This window comes from Stegostoma tigrinum, chromosome 22, assembly GCF_030684315.1.
Source record: "Stegostoma tigrinum isolate sSteTig4 chromosome 22, sSteTig4.hap1, whole genome shotgun sequence".
Lineage (NCBI taxonomy): Eukaryota > Metazoa > Chordata > Chondrichthyes > Orectolobiformes > Stegostomatidae > Stegostoma > Stegostoma tigrinum.
In genome coordinates, this window is record NC_081375.1 from 53,211,553 (window position 1) to 53,227,781 (window position 16,229).

The window sequence follows — 16,229 nt, forward strand, 5'->3', positions numbered from 1 at the left end:
TCCACCAATCTATGTATCATCTGCAAACTTATGAATTAGACCAGCTACATTTTCCTCCCAACACTGATCCCTGTGGAACACCACTAGTCAAAGTCCTCCATTCCGAAAAGCAAAATTCCATTGCTACCGTCTCCAATGAATAAGCCAGTTTTGTATCCATCTTGTCAGCTCACCCCGATACCAGCTGATTTCACCTTTTGCGCCAGTCTGCCATGAGGGACCTTGTCAAAGGCTTTACTGAAGTCCATGTAGATGACAACATCACCTTTTCCCACAATCATCTTTATCACCTCCTCAAAAAACTCAATAAGGAATAACTTCTCCCCCACAAAATCAAGCTGTCTATCGCTAATAAGTCAATTTACTTCTAAGTGTGTTTTGATCTTGTCCCTGAGAATCTTTTCCATTAATTTCCCTATCACCGTCACGAGGTTCACTGGACTGTAATTTCCAGCATTATCCCTGCTACCCTTCTTAAACGATGGAACAACATTGGCTATTATCCAGTCCTCAGGGACCTCACCTGCAGCCAAAGGGGATTCAAAAATGTCTGTCAATGCTCCAGCAATTTGATCTCTTGCCTCGCTCAATATTCTGGGACAGATTCATTCAGGACCCAGGGACTTATCTACCTTAATACTTTTTAAGACACATAACATTTTAATAGCAAATTGGCTCAGAAATTTGACACTCTCCTCCCTGAGATCATTCTCCACTAATTCCTTCTCTTGGTTAATACCAACACAAACTATTCTTTGAGGACCTCACCTAGCTCTTCTGGCTCCCCATGTAGATTCCTTCTTTATCCCTGACTGGGCTAACGCTTTCCCTTGCTACCTTGTTGGGATTCTCCTTAATCCTGTTTGCTAACAAGTTTTCATGACCACTTTTAGCCCTTCCAATTCTTTGTTTAAGTTCTTTCCTACTGTACATTTGAGCCCCAGTCCCAGACAGCATCCCACTAAGTAGTCACTTTGATTTTCCTGACACCCTTCTACATTTGCTCTGTCTTCTGAAGAAGGAGCAAACAACAGCAAAAACGTATTGTACATTTTATGATTTGTATCTGGAACTACTGTAATTTTTTTTCTGGCAAGAATTCAATGCCAGTGTTGCATTCTCCCAATAATCCCTAAAGTTTGTCAGAGGTTGCCACTGACATTCCGCGTGGATGTCTGTGAGCTCGATTAGGCCAACCCCAGCTGATATGTGTGACCTATTACTAAAAGGTTTTGGAATTTACATGTGAAGGTTCTGCACTGGTAGTGTTTTTGGAAAGTTGTGATGCAGTGTTTTCCCTTCCCCTATTCTCTACCTTGGTGATGTAAATGTTCAGGCTCCAGATCTCAACAATACAATTTATAATGGTGTTTTTCTGAATACGACGCAGGGCACATTCATTTGGGTGGGGCCACACAATTACTTGTCTGCTGAGATTTATCTAGAATGGCACCTACAAGCCTTCTCCCTTTCTCAACAGCGTACGAAAAGTATTGTCATATTCTAATCACATTCCCTGTCTGATCCACCTTGAAGACTTACAACCTATTTTGATTTGATGTTATGATTGGATTCATGATACCATCCCCACAGCCATTCCTGGAATCCCCTCACAATCGTCATTAAACCAGACCTTGGTCAGTTTCCATAATTTACTATTTGAAATATTGGGGAATGTCTTCCCATGAAACAGATACTCTACCTGCTTGATCCAGGACAGGACCTGGCCTCTCCTAGCCTGCATGAAGTTCTTCCTAAACTATTCACTCGTCCACTGGCCATAGTTGCTGCACAGGCTCTTATTTTGCTGCCTAGTGTCATTGTTCATCTTTCCGCGGATGATCTTATTTATGGTCCTGCCGTTGGGCCTCCTCCACCGTCACAATAATGCCACCCGCAAACTGGAGGAGCAGCATATTCTGCCTCAGGAGTCTACAGACCAATGTGCTAAACATGGACTTCACCAGTTTTAAAATCTCCCCACCCCCAGCCTCATCCCAAGGCCAACCCTCCCTCTCATCCCCACCTTCTTGACATAACGTGTCTGTCTTCTCTCCCACCTATCTGCCCCTCCCACCTCACTGACCATTCCCACCCCCTACCTGCACTCACCTATCATCATCACACCTACCTTCTCTCTATTTATTTCTGAGCTCCCTTCCCCTTCCCCATTTCTGAAGAAAGGTCCGGACCTGAAATGTCAGCTTTCCTGTTCCTCTGATGCTGCCTGGCCTGCTGTGTTCTTCCAGTTCCACACTCTGTTATCTCCTCCCAAAATTTGCCTTTATTGAATTCTCCAAAATGCACTTTTGTCAGCCAATTCTATATTTGTGTAGGTGTGTCTCAGTCCCCACAGTTGTTCATCCATACTGACTGGGGGTCCAAAGCGTGCTGGCGCCGTCACAGGTCTGGATAATTAAAATTTAGATGATGAGATGAAAAATGGCTAACAGACAAATTGACCTTTGATTTGAGTAAGATAAAAATGAGACAATGAGAAATGCCTAAAGGATGTAAATGCTAAAGCTGGCTACCTATCATACTAAGATAATAAAATGTGAGGCTGGATGAACACAGCAGGCCAAGCAGCATCTCAGGAGCACAAAAGCTGACGTTTCGGGCCTAGACCCTTCATCAGAGAGGGGGATGGGGGGAGGGAACTGGAATAAATAGGGAGAGAGGGGGAGGCGGACCGAAGATGGAGAGTAAAGAAGATAGGTGGAGAGGGTGTAGGTGGGGAAGTAGGGAGGGGATAGGTCAGTCCAGGGAAGACGGACAGGTCAAGGAGGTGGGATGAGGTTAGTAGGTAGCTGGGGGTGCTGCTTGGGGTGGGAGGAAGGGATGGGTGAGAGGGAGAACCGGTTAGGGAGGCAGAGACAGGTTGGACTGGTTTTGGGATGCAGTGGGTGGGGGGGAAGAGCTGGGCTGGTTGTGTGGTGCAGTGGGGGGAGGGGATGAACTGGGCTGGTTTAGGGATGCAGTGGGGGAAGGGGAGATTTTGAAACTGGTGAAGTCCACATTGATACCATATGGCTGCAGGGTTCCCAGGCGGAATATGAGTTGCTGTTCCTGCAACCTTCAGGTGGCATCATTGTGGCAGTGCAGGAGGCCCATGATGGACATGTCATCAAGAGAATGGGAGGGGGAGTGGAAATGGTTTGCGACTGGGAGGTGCAGTTGTTTGTTGCGAACTGAGCGGAGGTGTTCTGCAAAGCGGTCCCCAAGCCTCCGCTTGGTTTCCCCAATGTAGAGGAAGCCGCACCGGGTACAGTGGATGCAGTATACCACATTGGCAGATGTGCAGGTGAACCTCTGCTTAATGTGGAATGTCATCTTGGGGCCTGGGATGGGGGTGAGGGAGGAGGTGTGGGGACAAGTGTAGCATTTCCTGCGGTTGCAGGGGAAGGTGCCGGGTGTGGTGGGGTTGGAGGGCAGTGTGGAGCGAACAAGGGAGTCACGGAGAGAGTGGTCTCTCCGGAAAGCAGACAGGGGAGGGGATGGAAAAATGTCTTGGGTGGTGGGGTCGGATTGTAAATGGCGGAAGTGTCGGAGGATAATGCGTTGTATCCGGAGGTTGGTAGGGTGGTGTCTGAGAACGAGGGGGATCCTCTTGGGGCGGTTGTGGCGGGGGCGGGGTGTGAGGGATGTGTCGCGGGAGATGCGGGAGACGCGGTCAAGGGCGTTCTCAATCACCGTGGGGGGGAAAGTTGCGGTCCTTAAAGAACTTGGACATCTGGGATGTGCGGGAGTGGAATGTCTTATCGTGGGAGCAGATGCGGCGGAGGCGGAGGAATTGGGAATAGGGGATGGAATTTTTGCAGGAGGGTGGGTGGGAGGAGGTGTATTCTAGGTAGCTGTGGGAGTCGGTGGGCTTGAAATGGACATCAGTTACAAGCTGGTTGCCTGAGATGGAGACTGAGAGGTCCAGGAAGGTGAGGGATGTGCTGGAGATGGCCCAGGTGAACTGAAGGTTGGGGTGGAAGGTGTTGGTGAAGTGGATGAACTGTTCGAGCTCCTCTGGGGAGCAAGAGGCGGCGCCGATACAGTCATCAATGTACCGGAGGAAGAGGTGGGGTTTGGGGCCTGTGTAGGTGCGGAAGATGGACTGTTCCACGTAACCTACAAAGAGGCAGGCATAGCTGGGGCCCATGCGGGTGCCCATGGCCACCCCCTTAGTCTGTAGGAAGTGGGAGGAGTCAAAAGAGAAGTTGTTGAGTGTGAGGACGAGTTCCGCTAGGCGGATGAGAGTGTCGGTGGAGGGGGCCTGGTCGGGCCTGCGGGACAGGAAGAAGCGGAGGGCCTTGAGGCCATCTCCATGCGGAATGCAGGTGTACAGGGACTGGACGTCCATGGTGAATATGAGGTGTTGGGGGCCAGGGAATTGGAAGTCCTGGAGGAGGTGGAGGGCGTGGGTGGTGTCACGGACATAGGTGGGGAGTTCCTGGACCAAAGGGGAGAAAATGGAGTCCAGATAGGTGGAGATGAGTTCGGTGGGGCAGGAGCAGGCTGAGACGATGGGTCGACCGGGGCAGGCAGGTTTGTGGATTTTGGGAAGGAGATAGAAACGGGCCGTGCGGGGTTGGGGAACAATGAGGTTGGAGGCTGTGGGTGGGAGGTCCCCTGAGGTGATGAGGTCATGAATGGTGTTGGAGATGATGGTTTGGTGCTCGAGTGTGGGGTCATGATCGAGGAGGCGGTAGGAGGTGGTGTCGGAGAGTTGGCGTCTGGCCTCGGCGATGTAGAGGTCAGTACGCCATACTACCACTGCGCCACCCTTGTCTGCGGGTTTGATGGTGAGGTTGGGGTTGGAGCGGAGGGCTGCCCGTTCTGCGGGGGAGAGGTTGGAGTGGGTGAGAGGGGTGGAGAGGTTGAGGCGGTTGATGTCTCGACGGCAGTTGGAGATGAAGAGGTCGAGGGAGGGTAGGAGGCCTGGGGGTGGTGTCCAGGAGGAGGACTTGTGTTGGATGTCCATTTCAAGCCCACCGACTCCCACAGCTACCTAGAATACACCTCCTCCCACCCACCCTCCTGCAAAAATTCCATCCCCTATTCCCAATTCCTCCGCCTCCGCCGCATCTGCTCCCACGATAAGACATTCCACTCCCGCACATCCCAGATGTCCAAGTTCTTTAAGGACCGCAACTTTCCCCCCCACGGTGATTGAGAACGCCCTTGACCGCGTCTCCCGCATTTCCCGCGACACATCCCTCACACCCCGCCCCCGCCACAACCGCCCCAAGAGGATCCCCCTCGTTCTCACACACCACCCTACCAACCTCCGGATACAACGCATTATCCTCCGACACTTCCGCCATTTACAATCCGACCCACCACCCAAGACATTTTTCCATCCCCTCCCCTGTCTGCTTTCCGGAGAGACCACTCTCTCCGTGACTCCCTTGTTCGCTCCACACTGCCCTCCAACCCCACCACACCCGGCACCTTCCCCTGCAACCGCAGGAAATGCTACACTTGTCCCCACACCTCCTCCCTCACCCCCATCCCAGGCCCCAAGATGACATTCCACATTAAGCAGAGGTTCACCTGCACATCTGCCAATGTGGTATACTGCATCCACTGTACCCGGTGCAGCTTCCTCTACATTGGGGAAACCAAGCGGAGGCTTGGGGACCGCTTTGCAGAACACCTCCGCTCAGTTCGCAACAAACAACTGCACCTCCCAGTCGCAAACCATTTCCACTCCCCCTCCCATTCTCTTGATGACATGTCCATCATGGGCCTCCTGCACTGCCACAATGATGCCACCCGAAGGTTGCAGGAACAGCAACTCATATTCCGCCTGGGAACCCTGCAGCCATATGGTATCAATGTGGACTTCACCAGTTTCAAAATCTCCCCTTCCCCCACTGCATCCCTAAACCAGCCCAGTTCATCCCCTCCCCCCACTGCATCTCACAACCAGCCCAGCTCTTCCCCCCCACCCACTGCATCCCAAAACCAGTCCAACCTGTCTCTGCCTCCCTAACCGGTTCTTCCTCTCACCCATCCCTTCCTCCCACCCCAAGCCGCACCCCCAGCTACCTACTAACCTCATCCCACCTCCTTGACCTGTCCGTCTTCCCTGGACTGACCTATCCCCTCCCTACCTCCCCACCTACACCCTCTCCACCTATCTTCTTTACTCTCCATCTTCGGTCCGCCTCCCCCTCTCTCCCTATTTATTCCAGTTCCCTCCCCCCATCCCCCTCTCTGATGAAGGGTCTAGGCCCGAAACGTCAGCTTTTGTGCTCCTGAGATGCTGCTTGGCCTGCTGTGTTCATCCAGCCTCACATTTTATTATCTTGGAATCTCCAGCATCTGCAGTTCCCATTATCTCTGATACCTATCATACTGTATGGTGCTATAGCCCTGTACGACCAGGACAAATTAGCAGATTTGGGCCATAGTGGGAGCTGATGTTTATGATGATGTTCTATGACCAGAATGGATTAGTGGAACACCACAATTGGGGTGTAATGGTGTTGGTATGTGTGACGTGGTAGGGAAGTTCCTCCATCATGTCTTGGTGGGAGCACTGGAACGAGTGCCTTCATAAAGGGGCTCTCTCTGTTTGAGCCAGAGCACAGCCTAGGACACTTTGTTGGGGGAAATGTTTCTAACCATCTCTTTCACTTCAGGGCTGCTGCACACCAAGCACACTTCTGACCAGCAGTGGTGCAGCCAGCTATAATTCAAATCCTGAGGTTAAGGTTTCAGCAGGGACAGTGTGCAGAGCTGGTCCAGAATGCTGGCCTGGATTGGGATCAGGAATCTGTATTGGGTCTGGATCAACTACTGGCCTAGGATCTGACTGATCCGTGCTCGGGTTAGCCCTGCCCTTGTTTGTTTTACCAAAATGCAATACCTTGCATTTATCCAAACTAAACTCCACATTCCCCCAGTTCCCCTGGAAGCATTGTCAGGTTCATTTTCGGAGACCCTCACGGACTTGATGTAATAGCAAGACACTGACCTGGCTACAAAAACACAAGCCTTTGTTATTTAACAAGTACAAGCTGTAGAGGATCACTGTACTCAACCCGGCACAGAGCGCTGAGTTTCATAAGCGATTCTTCTCGAACAGCGGACAGTCCCCGCTTTTATACTCTATGTATGAACTGGCTAATACAAAAAAAATTACTACATTCGGAACATAAAGAGAACAGGATACAGCATTGATCATTCGCGAAGTGACTGATAATGGCAGGATGCATTTTCAAGTCGCCGAAGTGGCGGAATGCGATTTCAAGCTGCCAAAGAGTCTGGCTTGAACAAAAGGTCACTGACCTGGCCACTTCAGTATTAACAGGAGTTTCACCCCCTTACAGAAGTACAGAAGTCTCACACCTTTACAAACATTTCCCACCCAATCCTATTCGGGCAGAAAGTTTAAGACAGTTTCCACATACCCCTGCGTAGGAAAATAAGGAGCACAAATATTAATGGAATGTTATCCCACTAACATCTCACCATGTGGAGTTTATAGAGTCATTTGGCATGGAAACAGACCCTTCAGTCCAAATTTCCATGCTGATCATATTCCCAAACTAAACTAGGCTCAACTCCCTGCTTTTGGCTCATATCCCTCCAAACCTTTTCTATTAATGAGCTTATCCAAATGTCTTATAAACATGGTAATTGTACCTGCATCTACCAGCTCCTTCGGCAGTTCAAACCACACACAATCAGCTCTGGTAGGAAAAAAGTTGCCACTCGTCCATTTTAAATCTATCCCATCACACCTTAAAAATATGGCCCCTAGCTTTAAACACCCCCAAATTAGAGAAAAGACCTTTGCTTTTCACCTTATCTATGCCCCTCATGATTTTATAAATCTCTATAAAGTCACCCCTCAACCTCCAGTGAAAGAAGTCCCAGCCTATCCAGTCTCTCCTTTAAACTCAAACCCTCCATTCCCATCAATGTTCTGGTAAATCTTTTCTAAACCCACTCTAGTTTATAATATCCTTAATATAACAGAGTGACCAGAACAGCACATAATAATCCAGAAGAGGCATCGCCAATGTCCTAGACAACCTCAACATGACTTCCCAACTCCTATACTCAAAGGTCTGAGCATTGAAGGCAAGTGTGCTCCATGCCTTCTTCATCACCCTGTCTACGTGTGATGTAAATTTTGAAAAATTATGAAGCCCTAGGTCTCTGTCCTACAACACTGCCCAGGACCCAAACATTAATTGTATAAGACCTGCCCTTGTTTGTTTTACCAAAATGCAACAGCTTACATTTACTCAAATTAAACTCCATCTGCCACTTGTCAGTCCATTGACCGAAGTGATCAAAATCTCTTTGTAATCTTAGATAACCATAGAACATAGAACAGTACAGCACAGAACAGGCCCTTCAGCCCACAATGTTGTGCCGACCATTGATCCTCATGTATGCACCCTCAAATTTCTGTGACCATATACATGTCCAGCAGTCTCTTAAATGACCCCAATGACCTTGCTTCCACAACTGCTGCTGGCAACGCATTCCATGCTCTCACAACTCTCTGCGTAAAGAACCTGCCTCTGACATCCCCTCTATACTTTCCACCAACCAGCTTAAAACTATGACCCCTCGTGCTAGCCATTTCTGCCCTGGGAAATAGTCTCTGGCTATCAACTCTATCTATGCCTCTCATTATCTAGTATACCTCAATTAGGTCCCCTCTCCTCCTCCTTTTCTCCAATGAAAAGAGACCGAGCTCAGTCAACCTCTCTTCATAAGATAAGCCCTCCAGTCCAGGCAGCATCCTGGTAAACCTCCTCTGAACCCTCTCCAAAGCATCCACATCTTTCCTATAATAGGGCGCCCAGAACTGGACGCAGTATTCCAAGTGCGGTCTAACCAAAGTTTTATAGAGCTGCAACAAGATCTCACGACTCTTAAACTCAATCCCCCTGTTAATGAAAACCAAAACACCATATGCTTTCTTAACAACCCTGTCCACTTGGGTGGCCATTTTAAGGGATCTATGTATCTGCACACCAAGATCCCTCTGTTCCTCCACGCTGCCAAGAATCCTATCCTTAATCCTGTACTCAGCTTTCAAATTCGACCTTCCAAAATGCATCACCTCGCATTTATCCAGGTTGAACTCCATCTGCCACCTCTCAGCCCATCTCTGCATCCTGTCAATGTCCCGCTGCAGCCTACAACAGCCCTCTACACTGTCAACGACACCTCCGACCTTTGTGTCGTCTGCAAACTTGCTGACCCATCCTTCAATTCCCTCATCCAAGCCATTAATAAAAATTACAAACAGTAGAGGCCCAAGGACAGAGCCCTGTGGAACTCCACTCACCACTGACTTCCAGGCAGAATATTTTCCTTCTACTACCACTCGCTGTCTTCTGTTGGCCAGTCAATTCTGTATCCAAGCAGCTAAGTTCCCCTGTATCCCATTCCTCCTGACCTTCTGAATGAGCCTACCATGGGGAACCTTATCAAATGCCTTACTGAAGTCCATATACACCACATCCACAGCTTGACCCTCATCAACCTTACTAGTCACATCCTCAAAAAACTCGATAAGGTTTGTAAGGCATGACCTACCCCTCACAAAGCCGTGTTGACTGTATTTGATCAAGCCATGCTCTTCCAGATGGTCATAAATCTTATCCCGCAGAATCCTTTCTAACACCTTGCAGACGACAGACGTGAGACTTACCGGTCGATAATTGCCGGGGATTTCCCTATTTCCTTTCTTGAAGAGAGGAATTACATTTGCCTCTCTCCAGTCCTCAGGTACGACTCCAGTGGAGAGCGAGGATGCAAAGATCTTCGCAAGTGGCGAAGCAATTGCATTTCTCGCTTCCCAAAGCAGCCGAGGACAAATCTGATCCGGGCCTGGCGACTTGTCAATCTTAATGTTTGACAAAATTTTCAGCACATCAGCTTCGTCTATCTCTATCCATTCCAGCATGCACACCTGCTCTTCAAAGGTTTCATTCACTACAAAGTTGGTTTCTTTCGTAAAGACAGAAGCAAAAAACTCATTTAGGGCTTCCCCTACCTCCTCAGGTTCCACACACAAGTTCCCTATGCTATCCCTGATCGGCCCTACTCTTTCTTTGACTATTCTCTTATTTCTCATGTAAGTGTAAAATGCCTTTGTGTTTTCCCGGATTCCTTCTGCCAAGCCTTTCTCGTGCCCCCTCCTGGCTCTCCTCAGACCATTTTTGAGCTCCTTCCTTGCCTGCATGTAATCCTCTCTAGCTGAACTTGACCCTAGCTTCCTCCACCTTATGTAAACTACCTTCTTCCTTTTCACTAGAAGCTCCACCGCTCTCGTCATCCAAGGTTCCTTTATCTTACCCCTTCTTGCCTGTCTCAGAGGGACATATTTACTCATCACTCCCAACAACTGTTCCTTAAACCGTCTCCACATGTCGATAGTTCCCTTACCATGGAACAACTGCTCCCAGTCCATGCTTCCTAACTCATGTCTAATCGCATCATAGTTTCCTCTTCCCCAATTAAATATCCTCCCATTCTGCCTAATCCTCTCCTTCTCCATAGCTATGTAGAATGTGAGGCAGTTATGGTCACTATCACCAAAATGCTCTCCCACCACAAGATCTGATACCTGCCCTGGCTCGTTTCCGAGCACCAAGTCTAGAATGGCCTCTCCCCTCGTCGGCCTGTCAACGTACTGCGTTAGGAAACCCTCCTGAACACACCTTACAAAAACAGCTCCATTCAAATCTTCTGCTCGAAGGAGGTTCCAATCAATATTAGGAAAGTTAAAGTCACCCATTACAACAACCCTACTGCGTGCACACTTCTCCAAAATCTGTCGACCTCTGCTTTCTTCAATCTCCCTGCTGCTATTGGGGGGCCTGTAGTAAACCCCTAACGAGGTGACTACTCCCTTGCTGTTCCTAATTTCCACCCATACTGACTCAGTAGGCAGATCTTCCTCGACAAAGGAAGCTTCTGTAGCTGTGATACCCTCTCTGATTAGTAGTGCTACACCCCCTCCTCTTTTTCCCCCCTCCCTATTCTTTTTAAATGTTCTAAACCCTGGAACATCCAGCAACCATTCCTGCCCATGAGAAACCCATGTCTCTGTTATGGCCACAACATCATAGCACCAGGTACTGATCCATGCTCTAAGTTCATCACTTTTATTCCTGATACTCCTTGCATTAAAGCAAACACACTTTAACCGATCCCTTGGTTCCTTCCCAGGAAAATCCTTCCCACTAGCTGGTCTACCTCTTGCTACTGCCTCACCTGCATCAACGCTCACCTCTGGTATACAGCTCAGGTTCCCACCCCCCTGCCATACTAGTTTAAACCCTCTCGAACTACTCGAGCAAACCTTCCACCCAGGACATTGGTCCCCTTCCAGTTCAGATGCAACCCGTCCTTCTTGTACAGGTCCCAACTTCCCCAGAAGGCATCCCAATTATCTACATATCTGAAGCCCTCCCTCCTACACCAGCTGCGTAGCCACGTGTTCAGCTGCGCCCGCTCCCTGTTCCTCACCTCGCTATCTCGTGGCACCGGTAGTAAACCAGAGAACACTACTCTGTTCGTCCTGCTCTGCAGCTTCCATCCTAACTCCCTGAAATCACTTTTTATATCCTCAAACCTATTTCTGGCTATATCATTCGTGCCAATATGTAACACGATTTCTGGCTGTTCGCCCTCCCCTTTTAGAACTTTATACACCCGATCCCGCCTTGCTGATATATATGGTCACTGCTTTCCTTCCCGGCTGCCCCTCTGGTCCTCGTCACTTCCTCTGGTGCTCCCGCTCCTTCTCTGAAAGAGGAAAAAAAACACCGCTGCCCGCTACCGGTAAGTAATTTTAAAAATAAACTGCTTTACCTTAGCTGCAGTCTTCCGGGTCCGTCTTGCCTCCGCTGCTGCTCGCACTCAAAAATCATCTTCACTTGCTGACCGTTGCCTTGCGCTCTGTAGACCTTTAACTGATTAACACGATACTACCCAGTTTTTCCTGTACCTGGTAAAATCCTGCACATGGACAGGCTGGTCCTGTCCAACATGGAGTAGGAGTCTCAATAACTGGGGCACAGGATGTTCCTGGCTAGAAAATGTTGCATCATACGCTGCCTACTACATACTGTACTGGGACCACCTTCCCATCAAAGCACGGCTTGCTCCACTTTCTCCTTTGTGTCATTCTGATGGCCTCTGCTTTGTGCCGCCTGTACATTTTCTCATGGCAAAGGGCTTCCACCTCAGGCTCTGTCAAGCCCATCTTAGTAAGGGTTTGATACCTCTCATGGTGTATCCGGTCATTAGGCTCTGTCAGATCTTGAGATGATGTTTAGATTGAGGTTTATGTTTGCAAATCCTGGCCTCCCAAGCCTGGAAAAGGTTCTGGATGTGAGTTTGCTCGCTGAGCTGGAAGGTTGGTTTTCAGACGTTTCATCACCATTCTAGGTAACATCAACAGTGAGCCTCTGACAAAGCACTGGTGTTATGTCCCGCTTTCTATTTATGTGTTTAGGTTTCCTTGGGTTGGTGATGTCATTTCCTACTATGGTGATGCCATTTCCTGTTCTTTTTCTCAGAGGATGGTAGATTGATTTGGAGCCAATGTGTTTGTTGATGGAGTTCCAGTTGAAATGCCATGCTTCTAGGAATTCTCGTGCGTGTCTCTGTTTGGCTTGTCCTAGGATGGATGTGTTGTCCCAATCAAAGTGGTGTCCTTCCTCATCTGTATGTAAGGATACGAGTGATAGTGGGTCATGTCGTTTTGTGCCTAGTTGATGTTCATGTATCCTGATGGCTAGCTTTCTGCCAGTTTGTCCAATGTAGTGTTTGTCACAGTTCTTGCAAGGTATTTTGTAGATGACGTTCGTTTTATTTCTTGTCTGTATAGGGTCTTTTAAGTTCATTAGCTGCTGTTTTAGTGTGTTGGTGGGTTTGTGGGCTACCCTGATGCCAAGAGGTCTGAGTAGTCTGGCAGTCATTTCGAAAATGTCTTTGATGTAGGGGAAAGTGGTTATGGTTTCTGAGCCCGTTTTGTCTGTTTGTTTGGGTTTGTTGCTGAGAAATCGGCGGACTGTGTTCATAGACCATAACCACTCTCCTCTACATCAAAGCTCCTGAGGCTCCCTCCGAAACCCAGTCACGTGCCGCTGGGGCCCTGGAGGGCCCCCTGGAACTTCCAGGCGGGAAGGAGGAAACAGTGCGTCCCCAGCCTGACCCAGAGCTGGACTCTGCTGCCTCCATACCCCCAACGGGGGGGATGCCACCCGGAAGGCAGCACGGACGGTTTCCTGAGCCCAGAGAGCGTCCAGCAGTTAGCCCGGGCAATGGGCATGAAGGGACAGATGGAGGGGCTGGACCTTGGCCTTGGGGAGGGTCACTGCCCACAATGGGGGTACGTGTTGCGAGCATTAATGTGCACAGCGTCAAGTCCACCGCAAGATGTGTGTCCACGTTGGCCTACCTGACCACCGTCAAGGCCTGTTTCTGCAGGAGAGCGGGATACCACACCTCAGCAGGTACGGGAATTGGTCCGGCACCTGGACCTGTGGGCCTTCGATCTGGTCGGGGGGTAACGACTGTCGCTCCTCGGGCCTGGCTATTCTGCTACAGGGGGTGCAAGTTCACCATCTCTCAAGTTCAGGAGGTGGTCAGGTGGCGCCTCCGAGTGGCTGATGTCACCTACAGGGACGGTCCCCTGAGGCCGATTAATGTGTATGCCCCAGTGGTACGGAGTGAGCGGTTGGCCGTCCTGCAGCGGCTTCCACCCCTGCTGGCTACGTCCAGGCCGGTCATCCGAGGCGGAGACTTCAACTGTATCATCGATGCAGATGGAAGATCTGGGCACGGTCAAGGACACCAAGCTGCTCGACGTCTTCAGCACCCCTGCAGATGGAACGCAGCGGAGATACACCAGGTCGCGGCCAGACGGGTCTATTTGCTCAAGGATAGATTTCCTGTTTGTGTCACGGGCGTTCTCGGTCAGGTCCACCGGCGTCGAGCTGGTGTTCCTCTCTGACCACTGCCTCCTGCTGGCCGACTGTCACTTACAGGACGTCCAGCAGGCCGGCAAGGGGACGTGGAAGCTCAACACGACTCTGTTGACCCCAGAGAACGTCGAGGAGCTTAAGAGGGAGTACGCCGGTTGGAGAACCGTGAAACCCCTCTTTTGAGTCTCCAGGCGACTGGTGGGAGATGGTGAAGGAGAACATCAAGAGGTTCTTTGTCCTCAAGGGTGTTCGGAAGGCAAAAGAGGGGCAGGGAAAGCTGTCGCGACTCCAGAAAAGGGTGCAGAACCTGCTCCTTCTGCAGTTGATGGGGATCGATGTCACGGAGGACCTCCGCGAGGTGAGGGGCCAGCAAGCCTCGCTCTTCACCGCAGAGGCCTCCAGGATAATCTTCCGGTCCAGGGTCCGCTCCGTGGAGCAGGATGAGACATGCTCGCGTTTCTTCTTTCAGAAGGTGCACAAAGAGAGCTCTGTGCTTAGCCGGCTGAAGGAGGACGACGGCTCGGTGACGTCGTCTCGGCCCAACATTTTGAGGATCAGCAGATCCTTCTATGCCGGACTGTACGACACGAAGCCCACGGACAGCACAGCCTCTGAGTCGTTCCTGTCGTCTATCAGGGAGGTCTTCGATGACGGCACGAGGGAGTGGCTGGACCAGCCGATTATCCTTGGACAAGCTGACCAGAGCCCTCAAGTCCTTGGAGAGGAATAAGACTCCCGGGAGCGATGGCTTACCGTTCGAGCTGTATTCTGCTCTGTGGGACCTGGTCGGCCAGGACCTGCTGGAGGTGGACGATAGTGCGCTTCGGGCAGGGGAAATGTGCAAGTCCATGAGGAAGGGCATCATCACCCTCATTTACAAGAGGAAGGGGGAGAGGGAAGAAATTAAGAATTGGCGTCCCATTTCACTATTGAACGTGGACTACAAAATCCTGGCCAAGGTCATAGCCAACCGGGGTCAGGTCTGTCCTGGAGTCGGTGATTCACCCTGACCAAACCTGTGCTGTGCCGGGCAGGAAGATCGCTGAGAGCCTCGTGCTCATCAGGGATACAATTGCCTATGTTCAGGACAGGCAATGTCCTTGTGCTTGTTTGAAAGCCTTGTCAGCCTGTTTGGTTCGGTGGAGCTGGGGCGTGCACTAAGACTTGGGAGGAGTGTATCACCAAACTACCTAATTGAGGTATACAAGATAATGAGAGGCATAGATAGAGTTGATAGCCAGAGACTATTTCCCAGGGCAGAAATGGCTAGCATGAGGGGTCATAGTTTTAAGCTGGTTGGTGGAAAGTATAGAGGGGATGTCAGAGGCAGGTTCTTTACGCAGAGAGTTGTGAGAGCATGGAATGCGTTGCCAGCAGCAGTTGTGGAAGCAAGGTCATTGGGGTCATTTAAGAGACTGCTGGACATGTATATGGTCACAGAAATTTGAGGGTGCATACATGAGGATCAATGGTCGGCACAACATTGTGGGCTGAAGGGCCTGTTCTGTGCTGTACTGTTCTATGTTCTATGAAGCAGCAGCTGGGCAGGTGGACGCTCCGGTCCCTCTCCATCGCGGGTAAGAACCTGGTTGTCAGGTGCGAGGGGCTTTCGGTGCTGTTGTATGTGGCGCAGGCCTGGCCTATTCCCTGGACCTGCGCTGCTGCGGTCACCCAGGCCATCTTCCACTTCATTTGGGGGTCGAGGATGGACCGGGTCCGCAGGGATACCATGTACAAAGACCTGGAAAATGGAGGAAAGGGCGTACCAAACGCCACCCTCGCCCTGATCGGACAGTTTTCCCGTCAGATCTGGAGTCAGGCAGGGCTGCCCACTCTCTCCTGCCTTGTTCTTCTGCTGTATGGAGCCCTTCCCCACATCCATCAGGAAGGACGTGTGTGCGGCTGCATCAAGCTGTGCGTAGATCCTCAGTCCGCAAACACCAAGTGTCACTACTTACTGAGGTTCTACCTGTCCCTGGTGTTGCAAATGATGGGCTTGGCCTCGTTGCCGCGGAACGCTCCGAGTAGTTGGACCGTCCCGTACCACCTGTCCGTGGAGAAATTTTTGAAGGGAAACACCTTTCACCACAAAGCCGTCAGGCAGTGGTCAGCAAATAGTATCCTCAAGACCCTTCGGGAAAAGGAGAGGGTGGATCCCGTCGTGTGGTTCCCCACGCAGACTGCCAAAGTCGTTTGGCAGAATGCCTCATTGCCAGAACTTTCAAACAAGCACAAGGACATTGCTTGGCTGGTGGTGAGAGGGGC